This window comes from Macrotis lagotis, chromosome 1, assembly GCF_037893015.1.
Source record: "Macrotis lagotis isolate mMagLag1 chromosome 1, bilby.v1.9.chrom.fasta, whole genome shotgun sequence".
Taxonomy (NCBI): Eukaryota; Metazoa; Chordata; class Mammalia; order Peramelemorphia; family Peramelidae; genus Macrotis; species Macrotis lagotis.
The window spans coordinates 543,044,616-543,063,408 of NC_133658.1; the positions used below are offsets into that span (position 1 = coordinate 543,044,616).

The 18,793-nt window shown below is 35.8% G+C and overlaps 1 long non-coding RNA gene across 2 annotated transcripts in view; it reads left to right on the top strand.

Annotated features, from left to right (window-relative positions):
- The first annotated feature begins 4,435 nt into the window (after nucleotides 1-4,435).
- The window catches only part of LOC141507024 (uncharacterized), a 66,671-nt gene continuing 52,313 nt past the window's right edge, over nucleotides 4,436-18,793 (top strand). For both annotated transcript variants that reach the window (XR_012474048.1, XR_012474049.1), the window contains exon 1: nucleotides 4,436-4,571. This is a non-coding gene — a long non-coding RNA (uncharacterized LOC141507024). The remainder of the gene's footprint in view (nucleotides 4,572-18,793) is intronic.

Below are 18,793 nucleotides of genomic sequence, written 5' to 3' on the forward strand. Positions count from 1 at the left end.
GTATAAATCCTTCTTAGGAGGTGGCCCTTGACAGTTAACCCCCTCAGGCATGCTGAAGCTTTAAGACAATGTGTTAGGACATCAGTATTTTGTTCCAGAGAAAAAAGACATTTAAGACAAATGGGAACAATACACAATATCAATAATAATGCAAAGAGGGGTGGCTAGGTGGCACAGTAGATAGAACACTGGCCCCGGAGTCAGAAGTTTCTGAGTTCAAATGTGGCCTCAGACACTTAATAATTACCTAGCTGTGTGGCCTTGGGCAAGCCACTTAACCCCATTGCCTTGCAAAAACTAAAAACTAAAAAATAATAATAATAATAATACAAAGATACCAGGAAGCATGCTCACTAATAGGGTCATAAAAAGAAAAGGATGAAACCTATTAACAAAGTTAAACAAATTATTGATATCTGAGTCCCTTTCCATTCTAGGTGCAAATGCAATATTATTAACAATTTTATGCAATTCATTCATATCTGTTATTAAAGAATCATTATACCATATTCCATTCAAATAATTTTTTATATTATCCCATGGAATAAGTAAAGTATCATATTTTAAATGAGTAACACAAATAGCAGAAAATCTATAATCACATTGAAATTGTCCCTTATGTTCAATACAGAGGTTTATAATGCATTAATCAAATGATAAAGATCTTCATCAATTCTCTCTTGAGCCTTTAATGCTCTAGTAACTTTTTTTCTGATAATTCTTGACTATATTTTGCTTCTATTTTTTCTTTATTCATCACTTCTTTACCTATACAAGTTTGAATAATACAATTGTAACAGTTAACATTATACCCCTCCATGAAAGTAATATTTGGTCCTTTGCACACAGTCACAGGCAATTTCTTTTCTGCATAAGATATTTTGCTCAATGTTTTATACCATTGTATAGACCTTATCTATTGCTACCATAGTCTTCCCTATCTCTGAATTAGCTAACCCTATTTCTGCTTATATAATTGGTTTAATATAGCCTGGAATACCCCATGGAAAAACTCTACCAGGAAAATCTACTCTTTGCCTGGTTTGGTTCACCATCCAGGATGGTTAATAGTTACTTTCTAAGCATACTATGTTCCCAGTAGATAAGTTATGTGGGTATGCTGCACTTGATATGCCAGTATATACAGCATGGTCTGGGAACAAGGGAAGTACTCAGTGTGCTCAGGGGACTGGATAAAGAAGGGACCTTGTTATTTTTGCAATATATCTTGTGCATGGCTCAATAAATCAGATACTCCTCCATCTGGTCAGAGTCCCATCTCTTCCTTTATTAGTCAGCCTTCAGTCACATAACTCTTTAACTCTTTCCTCACTCCGCCATGGGTTGGGACCCCCAACAGGTGGCTTTCTCCAGGATTTGAACAACAAATGACAGGATATATATGGGACTAGTTAGAAAAGATGAATGGATCAAGTGAGGGTTTTCTGAGAGTCAGAGGAAATGTGAATATTTGTAAGCAGAGAGAAACTGGAGAGTCAGCAAAACCTGCTGAAAGAGATGGGATGGACTGAAATCAATTCTGAAGGAATTCAGTTTTCTTTGGCAAGAAGGTAGATCACATTCTATATGTGAGAAAGTGGAAAGTAGAAATAGTGACAGAGGCATTTTAGTGTTAAGAGTAGATGGTGTGGAAGGAGGAAAAACAGCTTTCAGTAACTAGTAGTTGTATGATTCATCAAGGAACTTTTGGGTCAAAGTGGAGCCATATTCCACTTTATGTACCAGGTCAAGGACTACAAATGTGTGACCTGAGTGCCTTCCCTCCTCCCTTCTGGCTTTCCTGGAGTCTCTTCTTTGGCTCAGGAGGGTTGAAATACAAGGAGTTTGGAACTAGTACTTCCTGGGGCGAAGATATAACCCAGGACATATTGACACAGGCTCTGGTTCAAGACCTATGACTACAGCTTGGAAGTAGAACAGGAAAAATACAAGATCAATCCAGGAGGACCACCCTACATACCTCCATTGTGCCCATTATAGTGGAATGGTACAAGGAAATATCCCATGAGTAGTGGAGACTCTAAGGGTCCGGCCCTCTCCCCCATATATGCACTCAACTCCCCTGGGTACCAAAGCATGTGAGTGCAAGGGGCCTGGAGGAGACAAGTATCAAGTGAGGGGTCTGGTAGTCAATGAATGATTGTCCACAAAAATGATAACACTGGGCTGAATATAAACCTTTGAAATTCTTCAGAAAGGGGACTACTTTGGGGCCAGCCAAGTACCACTTTGCTACATAGATGTCTCTTCTGAATTTAGGCATCTAAGGGTTCAAGGAGGGATGCTAAGCTCTTCTTGTTGAACTGATTGTAGCTCAAGTAGGGGTGGGCACATACCTATTATGTACCTATCTTGGAGGAAAAAGAGGAAGAGAAGTGTTTACTTCTTGTCAACTGGACCAGAACTGGTCTTTAGGAAGATTATCAAATGAAACTACAGATAGGTCACCTGAAAGTTTAGGGAATTTTCATCTTCACACACCATTTCTTGTTTCCATTTTTTGTTGAACCCTGTACATATATGGGTAATGTTTTTTTTTTGTAGGTTGGACAAAGAATTGGAATTTTTAAAATAAGTCCCATTTCTGTCTTGATATTATTAAGGACCTCAAACAGAAAAAAAAATCATCCACTTCTTAAAAGCTCACATAAGAGAATGTGAGAAATGATTCATTTAGATCTCTACTCTATTCCATCACTAGTAATCAGTTTGATATTTTACATAAATCATATAGAGGTAATTAGATATGTTTTAACTCTTGGCCTCAAACTTAACAGTCAGTATTCACCATGTGTTTACTAGTTATGAAGCTCCCTTGAACAACCACAAGAATGATGACAAAGAGCTTTATCTGATTTTTCTCAAATTTCATGTTCAAACACAGCTTGAGTGTGATGCCTTAATTCTTTAGAAAATCCTCAACTTATTTTTGTATCACCAGACTACTCTGTCTTGCCCATCTTATGACCACTCAGAGACAATGACCTTTGCCTTGTTCAACTTTTAACCACCCATACTCATGTACCATTTTTGTCACTCTCAGAGTGTGGTTAAGGGGAAAGTCTATAAACCTATGGAATTCTGTATTTTACTTTGACTCTTCTAAATACTTAGTCAAACATTATAAAAGTAAAGTCTTGGGAAAAGGAGGCATTTCAGATCATGAGGAAGATCTCAGAATCCTTTCATTAGAGAACTATGGACCTTTACTAAAGTACTATTGGCTTCTAGCTCTGCCTTGCAGAATGGATAATTTTGAACCATACATCATGGTGACTGTGGTGAGACAGTGATTTGTGGACTCCTACCACTCACAGAGAAATGTTCCATGGACAAATTTTCACAGTTGCTTCCCCCATTCCGGAGGAATTTGGATTCCCCTGGCAGTTGGCCACCAAATTCTCTGAGCCTGAAGTAAGTTTCTCCAGTCCAAAGATGGATGAATCTCTCTTGATTTAGTCTGAATTCTTTTTTTCTAAAAAAGGGTCCCAGTTGTCTGGATTTATAATTAATTTGCCTGGGTTTATAAGCTTGGGGGCACTCCATTCCTATATTTATAAAAATTATATAGCCATAATTACAATTTTAACTTTTAAATATTGGTTATTTTTTCTTTCTCCTTTATATGTGTTCATTTTGTTGATTGAGAGGTGGAGCTGCAAGTTCCTCATTAACTAGTCAGCCTAATTTTAAAATTAGGTGATAATGGGTTAAAAATAGATTGTGCTTTAAATTCTTTTAACCAGGATAACCAAATCATTTTTGCCATCAGTAGAGAAGTCTTTTCAATTGTTTGAGGGGGAACCCTATGTGGCTCACAGCAGGGTGAGGAAATTGTAGAAGATCCAAAGACCATTTCCTGGATGGGGTAGGGATTGGAGTAATGATTGCCCACCTTGAAGGAGCAAAAATTTGTGCTAGCCTGAATATAGCCTTAGGGGAGAGATTTTCCCACCTCCATGGTGACAATCAGAACAAACTAGCAACTAAGCTGTGAATGGTTGGAGGCAAACATTGCATCTTGGAGACAGAACTGTCAGGAATTAACACAGAAATTTAATTTCAAAATGAGGCAAATGGCTTGCAAACAGGAACACATATATGGAAGCCCTGTCTCCCCCTCTCCAGACATTGTGGGGAAAATCTCAATTCTTATATATCAGTGGCTATACAGTGAGGTGTGGAACTGATAATGAGAAGTAGCACCAAAAATGAGACAAATTTTATTCATGTAAGGACTTTATGAGAGGAACATGGGTATTTGTCCTTTGCATGTTTGAACTTTGGAACACCTAGCACTCCCCAAAACAATAGAATAATTGTGTTATTTTGCCAGAAGGTGAGATCATCCAGAGGATGATCATGTATGAGAATGTTTGTTATGCCAAGCTCAGGTTCAGCTTGCTCTGGAAAACAGGTTGTCTCCTGACAGTGGAAAGCTGTCAGAACATTTGACCACCCTGAGAGTAATTCCACTCTCTTCTGACCAGAGAAGGAGGCTCATTTCACTTTTACAGAGCTGAGGAAAGGGAAAACCTCCCCTTCAGTTGGTGAGTGAGGTAACTTTTACTTATATTTGCTGAGGATTAGGTCACTTGCTGAGAATCACAAAGCCAGAATTTGTACAAAGTTCTAGAGGAGAACTGACATAAATTCTGGTGAAAATTTGGTCTCAATGGAAATATTTTACAAAAATTGGTCCCTGGGTCTCTTCAACCTAGGTGTTTCAGAGACTGATTTTTAATATTTCTATTCACTTATAAAGAACTTTTGAACCCTTGTTGAACCCAGAATTATGAATTGGAAGTATAGGAAACTGTGCCAAAACAAATCTCTGAATATAAGAGTTTTAGCTATAAGAATGACCTCCCTTAAGAGATGAACTCAGATGGTTAGGGGAGTGTACCCTTAAAAAAATCAAGGGTGAATTGTCTCCAGGTTTTTCAGTGGGAAACTTCTCAGATGGAATGAGTCAAAGGGTAGTAACCCTGGAAATCAAGTACAATACCTCAGAAGTTCTACTTTTGTGGGACAAATGCCACTTAAATAAATTTTGGCGATCTCTCAAGGTATGAAGAGAAGGCCTTATTTGTTTCTTGAGAAATGGGCCGCAATCAATTACAGAGATTGAGGCAAAAGCAAAAGGACCAAGAATCACATTTATGCTAACTCAATTCTCGTCCACCACTGACCCACCCTCGTCAATGAGAAATGTTATTTTAAAATCTAGACTGGCAAGCTAATCTAGGGAAAATAACAAAAAATTCAAAGGGAAACCAAATTTTCTTTTTAGCCCTAGGAACTGAATGATTCTTTGGACATCAACAGATCAGGTGAGGTCAGTTGTTTCTTCAACAATATCCCAGAAGTTTGCTTTGTCAAGGGAGGAGGGGCACATAGTTAACCAAATTCAATCTATAGTATTTTACTGAAGAAATCTCAAATTTTATTCCACTCAATCTGAGTAGTACCACTCCACAATGGGAATGTCCCCAGGAGAGATGGGGACAGGCATGATCCCCATTGGACCCCCTGTTCAGGGATGCCTAAAGAAATAGCTGCTAAGTTTTGTAAAATTTGATTTGAGAATATAAAGGATATGGGGGATTGCTTTGGCCAAGGTATACAACTTTTGATTACTTTGCCCTTAGAAAGCTATGAGAATCTACTAAAACTAGAGAAATTCAGTTTGAGCTAGAATTCCTACCTCCAAAATATTTAAAATTTTTAGTTTTTTTTTTGTTTTAGTCTTCCTGTGATTATACTTTGGCAAAAAGCTTAGAGGAATGGAATTTTAAGCAGTTCTTCTATTTGGGGGGAATTTATTCTGAATAAAAAGTTCATTTTAAATAGGTAAACCCAATTGGCAAATTAGACTAAAGCAATTTTATTTAAAACAATTTACTAAATTACATTTTATTGATCAACACTGATAAAAGCATTGACATTATTAGGACACAGAAGTATTATTTCAGGTTTTCAGCAGGGTCCCAGTCAAAAGATGGTCATAAATTCTATAGTTAATAGAGGAGATGTAAGATTCTGATTCAAAATCTCCTTGAAAAAACCTCAGATGTTCAAGCCTGATTTAATGTTGTTACATGTTCTGTGTGTGTCAGTTTTGTAAATAGTGAAGCTAAGTCTAGAAATAAAGGGATCCTTACTTTGGAAAGACATCTATAGGAAAATCTTGAAGTGAATGAAAACAAAATGACTGTTTAGTATGTGCTGTGCCATTCATATTTTGTACTAACCCACAGACAACAGGTTAGTTTTACCTATGCATTTTCACACAGAGAATTTTTCCTTTCAATTACCATGTTAAAGAAATTTTAAAACCTTTTTTTTGAACTTTTGAGTTCCAAACTCTCATCTGTTCCACTCTCTGAAATGATAAGCAATGAGATATAGGTATATATATATATGCAATCAGGCAAAACATTTCCATATTAGTCCTTTTGAACAAGAAGACTCCAATAAAAGAAACAAAATTTAAAAAATGCATGCTTTAGTCTGCAGACAATCCAAGTTCTTTCTCTGAATGTAGATGGGATGCTTCATCACTAATCCTTTTTGATTGTCTGGGTTCCTTGCTGAGAATAACTAAATCATTAATAATTCTACATCAAACTTAATTGCTGTTACTGTGTACCACATTGCATTGGTTCTGTTTTGTTTACTTTGTATCAGTTCATATAAGTATTTTCCAGGATTTTCTGAAATCAACATGCTTGTCCTTTCTTAAAATGTTCCATTACAATCAAGTATCACAGCATCTTTAGTCAGTCTTTGATTGATGGATATCCCTCTGATTACCAATTCTTTGCCATTGCAAAAATAGCTGCTTAAATATTTTTGTACAAATAAGTACTTTCTCCCTTTTTTTTGGACCAAGACCTAGCAGTGGCATTGCTGTATCACAGTTTTATAGCCCTTGGGGGTATAGATCAAAATTACTTTTCAGAATGGTTGGATCAGTTCATAACTCCACAAAAATCCAATGTCCATTTTGTTTGATGTGTTCCACCAAAAGAAACAGGTTATACAAAATCAAATTTTCAAAAAATCTTGCAAGAAGACAGATATCTCTCCTTTCTCTTTGTTTTTCCCTACACTGCTCATATTACCGATGACTGAGTTGAAAGATAAACTTAGAAATTAATTAGAAATTATGATACATTGGAACACTATTACATTGTTGGTGGAGCTGTGAACCTATCCAACCTTTCTGGAGAGAAATTTGGAACTACACCCAAAAGGCAACTAAAATGAGCATACCCTTTGATCCAGCAATAACACTACTGGTTCTATACTATGAAGAGATGACAAAAAAGGGTAAAAACATCACTTGTACAAAAATATTCATAGCAGCCCTGTTTGTGGTGGTAAAGTATTGGAAATCAAGTAAATGTCCTTCAATTGGGGAATGGCTTAACAAACTGTGGTATATGTATGTCATGGAACACTATTGTTCTATTAGAAAGGAGGAGGGATGGGGATTCAGGGAAGCCTGGAGGGATTTGCATGAACTGATGCTGAGTGAGATGAGCAGAACCAGATAAACACTGTACAACCTAATAGCAACATGAGGACAATGATCAACCTTGATGGACTCTCTCATTCCATCAGTGCAACAATCAGGGACAATTTTGGGCTGTCTGCAATGGAGAATACCATCTGTATCCAGAGAAACAACTGTGGATTTTGAACAAAGTCCAAGGACTATTTCTTTTAATTTAGAAAAAAATCTGATATCTTATTGTCTTATCTTATCTCTTGTACTTTATGTTTATTCCTTAAGGATATGATTTCTCTCTCATCACACTCCATTTGGATCAATGTACAACATGGAAACAAAGTAAAGACTGACAAATTGCTTTCTGTGTGGGGTGGGGGGAAGGAAGTAAGATTAGAGGGAAAAATTGTAAAACTCAAAATCTTTAATAAAAAAGAAAAAAGAAATTAATATACCAAAAAGTAATCAGAGACCAATTTTGTGGGAAAAGAATAATTAAATTTTCATTTCAAAACTATAATTTGAATATCTTCCTCACATATTTTGATGGACTGTAGCCAGGCCCAGCAAAATCTCTAGAGTTTAATGAAAAAGTTAGAGATCACTTATTCCATAAAGGAACCATTTAAATGACTAGAAATTGATTTAAAACTGAAAGTTGATCATGAAATTCATTAAGGAGAAATTCAGTATTAAAATAAGAAATATTTAGGAAGCAGTATAGGAAAAATGAAATAAAACTCTTGTGGGCTTAAATAATTCCACAATCCAGAATTTAAAAAGAAACACATTTACTAAGCCTGAAGATGTTTCAGTAAGTCAGTTTTTAATTCTGAACTTCTGGGTTATTAATCATTGAAGTCAGTTGTCATTTTAGTATAGAATAAAGATATACTTTAAAACTATACTCAAAGTTTAAATAAATTTATTACATGAAGGAATTTTTAATTATTAGAAGAAAGAAATGAAATTTTTAGACAATTTTCAGGAAAGACTAAAAGGTAAACCTTCTGTTGTTTACTATTTTTAAAAAAGTCAACCTGAGTGCAACAAGTAAGCCTTTTTTGGGACCCCAAATTGAAGGTAATCCCACAGGAAAAAAAACCTCACCTTGTTTTGAAATCAGAAAGCAGAAGAAGGTAAGTGAAATTTAATGATACTAATGTACTTTTATTCAATTTTTTAGAGGTAAGCTAAAACATAGTAAGTCTTATGTTGAAATCAGTTGTCTAGTGAAAAGAAGTTCAAATTGTATGAATAAAACTATAGAAATCTAGGGAAAGAATTATTGAAGCTACAATTGAACAAGAATATTTAAATACAGACATACATATAAAGATATAATAGAAATTGTCTTTGCACACCTAATGGAGGGTGCTCAGATTATAATAGATCAAATTCAAGAGAGACTATAACTTATAAAATTACAAAATACTGACATTTTAAGAGGAAAAGCAAAATTTTCTCATTATTTTAGAACAAATAAACATTCTATAGACTGAAATAAGGAAGCTTACAAAACAAAACAAGTTTTTATTAGGAGGTTGTAGGGTCATAAGGCAAATCACAGAGTGGAATCTCCAGTTATTGATAAATTATAATAGTTTAGATTAAGGAAAAAACAAAATAAATGAACTTCAATTTTGAAAAGAAGTAGGGCAAAAGTTATACCCTGAGCCCTCCAAAAACATGAAATCTCCATCAGATAATTTTCCAATAGTGTAATTCCCTATATGAAATCAAAATTATATTTTAATGAAAACAGAAACTTAAAATCAAGAAATTCCTTTATTACAAATAAAGGGAACTGGCTAATTCCAATCACTGTCAAATATATATTAAAGTATGAAGTCATTGATGATATTGGTCCCTGAAATTGGAAATTTTGGCAATTGATGGCATTTGTGGAAGTTGTGATTTTTAAATTATTTAACCATATTTGATTTTGGTGAAATCAAGGTTAACAAAAGAGTGTAATAAGGATTTCTGTTATATGGTTATAAATTATCTTTTAATATGAGGTAAACATAAAATTCTGAACCTGGAAACCTATAGTCTTGGAAACTGTCAAAACTTTGTAAAAGACAAGCAATTTGGAATCAGGTTCATTCATAGGCAACACGTACCGAAATGGTAGTTTCCTTTCAGTAAACAGTTCAGTGTTTCATTTAGAGTGAATCATGAGAGAATAAAAGTCACTTATGTAATAAGAGGAATAGCAGAGTTGAAGAACTGAATGGGGATGATCGACTTCTGGCCAAGATGGCGGAGAGAAGCCAGGCACTGTCCTAAGCTCTGTTGACTTCCCTGAGATCTAACATGATTCAAGCCTCTTAACAGAATTTAGTCCCAGAAAACCCATAAAAGAACCCAGGAGAAGAATGTCTACCAACAAGTTCTGTCTCAGGGGAGGGTGGGTGAGCCAGGCACAGAGAGTGGAGAGCCAGTGCAGGGGGTGGGGTGAGGCCCAGGACTCACCTGAGAGCAACTATGCAAGCTTTGGCTGTATGAGTGGTGGGCGGGAGAGTTCTAGCTCAGCTACTAGACATCAATTGGGCCATCTCCACTGATCTGCAAGACCAGGGCTGCCAGCCCCCATGTTTTCAGTGGAGTTTCCTGCTTTCCATTTGAGTCACCCCCCCACCCCCCACCCCCATTCCTGTGGGAGAAAGTGACTCTTCCCAGACCAAACAAACTCCCCCCACCCAGGCTCAGCTGTGGAGAGCAGGTCTCTCTCAGGGCTGAGTGAGGATTAGGGAGATTAACTATCTGGCCTGAGGGTTCAGTCCACATTGTTAGAGGATAAACCCTTTCCTGCTGGCCCGAACCCCACCCCCAGGCCTAAGGAGTGGGCCACTTGTCAAGGTCATGGACATTTCTGAGAAAGCAACTAGTGCCCCCTACTGGCCAGCCCATTTGGAGTTACTAAACCCAGTGAGCAAAGCCTCTAGCACCCCCTACTGGCCGACCCATTTGGAATTATTATACCCAATAAGCAAAACATCTAGCACCCCCTAATGCCTGACCCAGTTGGAGTTACTAAGCCTAGTGAACAAAGCCTCTAGGGCTTTCAACACCAAAGGTCTGGGAAGTAGCCCCTCCCTCAACACAAGTTCCATGGAAAATGAGGAAAAGTCAGTAGAAAGGGGGGTCCATTGAAAGGTACCTTAAAGGCAAAGATCCTAAGTCAGAGAGGTCTAGAACTTCTGAGGACAATATGAATTGGTCTCCAACCCAACAAGACTTCTTAGAAGAGATCAGAAAGAAGTTTAAAAATCATTTGGAAAAATTGGGGGAAAAAAGTGCAAGAGAAAATTAACACCTTACAAGAGAAAATTATCATCTAGCAATAAGAAAATGAAAATACAATTGGACAAGTTCCAAAAGAAAAGAATGCTCTCCAAACTACAGTTGGGAAAATGGAAAACTTCAAAAATGGAATTGACCAATTGAGAAAGGAGTTGCAAAAGGTAAATGAAGAAAATTTTCCTTTAAAGAAAAAACATTGGAATCTGTGGAAACTAAGGACTTCATGAGACAAAAAGAATCTGTTTAAAAAAAACCCAAGAAAAATTAGAAGCAAATGTAAAATACCTCATTGGCAAAACAACTGACCTAGAGAACAAATTCAGGCCTAGAGAATAAATTGAAGAGAGACAACTTAAGAATCATTGGACTTCCTGAAATATTGTGGAGAAAAAAATCCTGGACTTGATACATCAGGATATAGTGAAGATATCATATAAATAGAGGGCAAAATACTTATTGAAAGAATACATTGCTTCTCTCTTGGAAGGGATCCCAAAATGAAAACACCAAGGAATACTGTGGCCCAATTCCAGAACTATCAGACAAAAGAGAAACTCCTGCAAACAACCAGAAAGAAACAATTTAGATACTATGGAGCTACAGTACGGATTACACAGGACCTGGCTGCATCAACATTAAGGGATCTAAGGGCCTGGAATATGATATTCCAAAGAGCAAGTGAGTTTGGAATGCAGGCAAGAATTCACTATCTGCCAAGGCTGAGCCTTCTCTTCCAGGGAAAAGATGGACATGTAATGAAATAGGAGACTTCCAAGGGACAAAGGGAAAGGGGAAAGGGGTTGTATACAAAGGGGTAAATATACTGCAGGTGGTGGTATTCAGAAACAAAATACTGGGGAATATGGATAAAATGAAAAAAGGGTGAAAATATTCACAGAAGGAAGATAGGATGGAGGGAATAAAGAGTTAGTAATTATAACTTTGAATGTGAATGGGATGAACTCTTCCATAAAGTTTAAGGGAATAGCAGACTAGATTAAAAACCAGAATCCTACAATATGCTGCTTACAAGAAACTCATCTAAAGCAGAGAGAGATACATACAGAGTAAAGGTAAAAGGTTGGAGCAAAATATATTTTGCTTCAGCTGAAGTGAAAAAAGAAGGGGTAGCAATCCTTATCTCATAGAAAGCTGCAAAAATAAATCTCATTGGGGCAGCTAGGTGGCATAGTGGATAAAGTACTGGCCTTGGCCTCAGGAGTACCTGGGTTCAAATCCCTTCTCAGACACTTAATAATTACCTAGCTGTGTGGCCTTGGGCAAGCCACTTAACCCCATTTGCCTTGCAAAAACCTACAAATAAATAAATAAATAAATTCATCTCATTAAAAAGAGACAAGTAAACTACATCCTCCTAAAAGGTACCATAGATAACGAAATAATTTCAGTCCTAAATATGTATGCGCCAATTGGTATAGCATCCAACTTTTTAAAGAAGTTGAGTTACAGGAAGACATAGACAGGAAAACTCTACTGGTGGGAGACTTCTCAGATTTAGATAAATCTAAGCATAAAACAAGAACGAAGTTAAGGAGGTAAATAGAATGTTAGAAAACATTTACATGATAGACCTTTGGAGAAAACTGAATGGGAATAAAAAGGAATATGCATTTTTTTTCCCACAGTATATGGCATTTAAACAAAATTGACCATGAACTAGGCCATAAAAAACCTAATAATCAGATGCAGAAAGGCAGAAATAGTGAATACATCCTTCTCAGATCATAATGCAATAAAATTCACATGCCATAATGGACCAGTGAGAGATAGACCTAGTTTTAATTAGAAATGAAGTAACCTCATTTTGAAGAAATGAGTGGATCAAACAAATTATAGAAAGAACCAGTGATTTCATCCTAGATAATGATGATGAGACTACATACCAAAACTTTTGGTATCCAGTCAAAGCAATTGTCAGGGGTTATATCTTTAAATCCTTACATGAATTCATTGTAAAAAAAGGACATCAATGAACTAAGCATGGAACTATAAAAATTAGAGAAAGAACAAATTAAAAACCCACACTTAAATACCAAATTAGAAATTCTAAAGATTAGGAAGAAATTAATAAAATTGAGAACAAGAAAACTATAGAATTAATAAAACCAAGAGTGGGTTTTATGAAAAAAAAAAACAGTAAAATTGATAAACCTCTGCTTCATTTAATTAAAAAATGTAGAAAGCCAAATTACCAGTATCATGAATGAAAATGGTGAACTCATCACCAATGAGGAGGAAATGAAAGTAACAATGTGGAATTATTTTGCCCAACTCTATGCTAATAAATTTGATAATCTAAGTGAAATGGATGAACATTTACAAAAATATAAGTTGCCCAGGTTAAATGAAGAGGAAATTAAATATGTAAATAACCTATCTCTGAAAAAGAAATTCAACAAGCCATTATTGAACTCCCTAAGAAAAACTCTCTAGGGCCAGATTGATTCACAAGTGAATTCTATCAAACATTTAAGGAACAATTGGTTCCATTCCATATAAACTCTTTAGCAAAATAGGTGAGGCTGGAACTCTGCCTAACTCTTTCTAGGACACTAATATAGTGCTGATACTTAAAACAGGAAGAGTCAAAGACAGAGAAAGAAAATTATAGACCTATCTCTCTAATGAATATAGTTGCCAAAATCTTAAATAGAATCTTAGGAATTACAATTACAATTACAGCAAGTGATCACTAGGATAATACATTATGACCATGCAGGATTTATCCCAGGAGTGCAAGGTTGGTTCAATACTAGGAAAACATTTAATTTAATTAACTACAACAACAACAAATCTATCAGAAATCATGATTATATCAATAGATTCTGAAAAAACCTTTGACAAAATACAACACTTATTCCTACTAAAAACGCTAGAGAGCAAGGGAATATATGGATTGTCCCTTAGAATGATTAATAGTATCTATCTGAAACCATCAACAAACATCATATGCAATGGGGATAAGCTAGAGGCATTCACAATATGGTCAGGGGTGAAACAAGGATGCCCATTATCACCACTACTATTCAATATTGTGTTAGAAATGTTAGTTTCAGCAATAAGAGAAGAGAAAGAAATTGAAGGAATTGAAATGGGGAAGGAAGAAACAAAACTCTCTCTTTGCAGATGACTTGATGGTATATCTAGGGAATCCTAAAAAATCATCTAAAAAACTGCTAGAAACAATTAACAACTTTAGCAAAGTCGCAGGATATAAAATAAACCCATATAAATCCTCAACATTTCTACAAACTAATTACAAAATAAAGCAGCAAGAGCCAGAAAAAGAAATCCCATTAGAAACAAACTAGATAATTTTGATTATAATCAATTAAAAAGCTTTTGCTCAGACAAAATCACTGTAACTAAGATCAAAAGAAATGTAATATATTGGGAAACAATTTTTACAACTAGCATTTGTGACAAAGGACTCATTTCTAAAATATATAGAGAACTGAGTCAAAATTTTTTAAAAATTTTTTTCAAGGCAATGGGGTTAAGTGGTTTGCCCAAGGCCACATGGCTAGGTAATTATGAGTCAAATTTTTTTTAAAAAAACAGCCATTCCCCAATTGACAAATGGTAAAAGAATATGTGGAAACAATTTCTAGATGAGGAAATCAAAGCTATTCAGTCATATGAAAAATGACTCTAAATCATTTCTGATTAGAAAGGTGCAAAGTAAAGCATCTCTCAGGTACCATCTCCCACCTCTCAGACTGGTCAGTCTGACCAGAAAGGGCAATTATAAATGTCAGAAGGGATGTGGGAGATCTGGAATATTAGTGAATTATTTATGGAGCTGAGAACTGATCAAACCTTTCTGGGGAGCAGTTTGGAATTATGCACAAAGGGCAATAAAAATCTGCTTACCCTTTGATACAACAATACCTATTCTGGGTCTGTATCCTGAAGAGATCATGAAAAAGGGTAAAAACATCACTTGTACAAAAATATTCATGGCAGCCTTGTGTGTGTGGTAGCAAACAATTGGAAATCAAGGGGATATCCATCAATTGGGGATAGGCTGAACAAATTGTGGTATATGTACATTAAGGAATACTATTGGAGGCAACTAGGTGGTATAGTGGAGAGAGCACCAGCCCTGTAATCATTAGGACCTGAGTTCAAGTTCACCCTCAGACACTTAATAATTGAGTAGCCATGTGACCTTGGTCAAGTCACTTAGCCCCCATTGCCTTAAACAAATAAAAAAATTAAAAGGAGCATTGTCGTTCTATTAGAAACCAGGAGGGATGGGATTTTAGAGAAGACTGAAAAGATTTGCACAAACTGATGCCAAGAGAGATGAGCAGAACCAGAACACTGTATACTATAGCAGCAACATAGGGGTGATGATCAACCTTAATGGGCTTGCTCATTCCATCAATGCAATAATCAGGGACAATTTTAGGATTTCTGGAATGGAGAATACCATCTGTATCCAGAGAAAGAGTTGTGGAGTTCAAACAATGACCAATGATTATTACTTTCAATTTTTTTAATTGTCTTACATACCACATAATTTTACTTTCTCTAATATTTCATTTTTTTCTCAAGGATATGTTTTTCCTCTCAACGCTGATTTTTGAGTTTGATCATTTTGATCATTGCATAGCATGGAAATAATGTAAAGATTATCAGATTGCCTTCTGTTGGGGTGAAGGGGGAGTGAAGGGAGGGTGGGGAAAAAGTGTAAAATTCAAAACCTTGCCAAGAAATAAGGGGTAGAAACTAGTATTCTATATAATTGGAAAACAAATAAAAATTTCTATAATAAAAGTTTTTTAAAAAGTTATAAGAGGAATAGCAAAGAACTTTTTACTGTTATCTGGGTCACCCCTGTGCTCTACCTATTACTTTGGTCATTGTCAAGTGGATTCTTTTATGAAATAGCTGGATAAATGCTTTTCCAGCATAAAAGAGATTAACTTTGAGAAGATAGATGATTTTTTTTCCCCAAGTATAACTTTTTACTGAAATTTGTGACCCTCTACACTGAGGAACCTTGTGTGCTGAATGAGTTGTTTGGGTGGGTGGGGCTATTTGCCTATCACTTAATAAAAGTTACAGGATTGCAACCAATTTTAATTGTCTTTAAAGTCCTTAAAAATATGGTAATAAACTGTGCATTGTAACCCCTAAGAAACCAAAAAAAGAACTACAATATTGTAATTGACAGGTTTGGGAACAATAAATCTTTGTGGTAAAGTGTAAAGGAAAGTTCAGTGCAGTAATGGGGTGGCTAAGTGGCACAATGGAAAAAGCACTAGCCCTGGAATTAGGAGTACCTGAGTTCAAACCCATACTCAGTCACTTTAACATTTACCTAGCTCTGTGACCTTAGGAAAGTCACATAATCTCTCTGTATTGAAAAAAAAATCAGTTATGTAAAAAAAAAATTAATCCTATTTGACTTGAACTATTTAAAGGATACCCTTTGATAGTTGAATATCTCCCTTCCCCAATCATAAAATTATAAGAAAACTTTATTAAAATGCATGTTAAATAAATTTCTTTATAGAGAAAAGGTTATTTCTTTGCTCTTAATTAGTCGTACTCTGAAGAATCAGTAAGAACTGAAAAATGACCAAAACACAACCACTTGTGGAACCATATCAATTTTACTCTTTGATGAGTTCTCTTTGTCATAGAAAATGTTGTTTTCCAATAAGCCATGATATTATAGAGGAAAAATTACTGGATGAAAAATCTGATTGATCCAGGTCCAAATCCTTGTTCTGCCATTACTCGCAATGATTGTAGTTTGAGGTCTCACTTTCTTCATCAGGAGTAAAAGTTTGGACTAGATGGTTTACAAGACCCTTTCCCAGTCTCAAGACAATTTCCCACAAGCTTTCCAAATTATAAGGGAAAGTCCAGGAAGCTGTTGTGGGTAAGTAAAGAAAAAAATGACCATGTGATGGTCATCTTGTTAAAGGGTAGCTAGAATATCCTTGGAAACAGGAGGACCAGAGTTCAAATCTGACCTCAGACATTTGACACGTAGTAGCTGTATGACCTTGGGCAGGGCAGTTATCCTGAATTGCCACATTCAGGGTCAACTCCAGTCACCCAGGTTCATATCTGGTCACTGGACCCAGGTGGCTCTGGAAGAGAAAGTAAGTCTGGTAACTTAGGACAGCATCACCTCATTCAATCCTAATTCATGGATTTGTCATGGAATCACCTACCTGATATCAGGGTGTCCCTCTAGAATGAAGGAAAAACAACAATATACACACACACACACACACTCACACAATCCGCCTAGACACATATACAGCCTTACATGTACATGCACATACATTCATCCACACTCATATGTATGCATTCAAACACATTCATCCCATACACATAAATTCATAAAAACACAAAATACAGCCAGAGTTGTAAACATCTCTGACAACAATAATCACTAACATTTATATAAGGCTTTAAGTGTTGCTAAGAGCTTTAGATAAGGATGACTGAAACTGTTCTTATTCTAAACTGAGTACCACATCATTGTTGCTTTGAGTAAAATCCTGTCTTTTCAAAACCTTGTACTGGTCATACTCTTTTCAGTATGCTTTCTTTTGGATTACATTAATCTTGGTTTACATAATTAATTGGGATCTGAGAACTGAAGCTGCAACCAACATGAAATAGTTTATGGTAAGAAAAATTTAATTTTGAAGCTGCACAATTCTGATGGTCATATGACACTAATTCTTCATTGAGCAGCACTCTCATCAGTTAATACTATGAGGCTGAGACATTGTAAAGCATTGCTTTGTTTGATCTCAAGGCAGTTGGAATGGACAGAATAGTTACTGACCCTTACTTCTGAGGAAGCACGTTGGGATAGAATTTAGTGACCACTGGAATAGTAGTTATTGACCATTACCTCTGAGGAGTATTGGCATAGTCACTGACCATTATTTCTGACAAGTATGTTGGGATAATTGCTGAGAATTATTTTTGAGTAAAAGCATAGAGATAGGATGATCAGGTTACACAGTCTTTTGCTGCTTGAATTGAGAAGATAGAATTTTGCTTAACCTTTCTGTAGCTTCAGGAATTTGTGATCTCACTTATTATTGATACACCAGGGAAATCTTAAGTTCAGTATTTCCATGCTGAACTCTTTGCCATTTCCCTCTTGAAATCTCCCTATTCTTAGTTTCCTTTTTCATTGTAGTGAGTACAACTTTTCTTTCTGTCATACAAGCTCACCACAGAAATGTCATGCTCAATCTCTTCTTTCTCAATCCCATATCTGATAGAGTCCCAAAAGCTGTTGAATTTTTATCTTCCAAAATCCATATATCTTTCCCTACATTGTCACCTATCACCTCTCTTAGGTTGGGAAGGTGATATTTTGTTTAGCTCTCCTTCCAGAAATCAATTTCAGATTTTTTTTCCCAGGTATGAATTTTTCTCATATAACATTGATACATTAAAAATCTTGTACCCAATACTTGGGAAATAAAATCTCCTTTCCCTTATCCGATCCTTCACTAATCCTAAATTTCCCTTTACTTGTCAGCACACTGTCACAGATTCCACAAAAAAAAACTAGATTTGGTCAGTATAGAAACAAGTGGAATGAATAATTTTAAGTCTGGATTCTGTCAGAACAAAACAAAATAAAATAGGATATGGTTTAGGATGGGAAGTGTTTTCATTTTTATAAAGACTTCTTAGGGTCTTACACCCAAACTTTGTGACAAATGTCATCGCATTCATATCTGATAGAGGCATGAAGCTATCCTGCACTTCTTATTCAGAAGGGGGAAAATTTCTAATCCCTGGGTGACTTGGAGTAAATTACTTAACATTTATGAACTTCAATTTTCTCATGAATACACTGGGGATATGGGTATGAATGACCATTTTCTTTGACCTGCCCTCTTGTCTCTTACCATTCTATATCAAAAATGC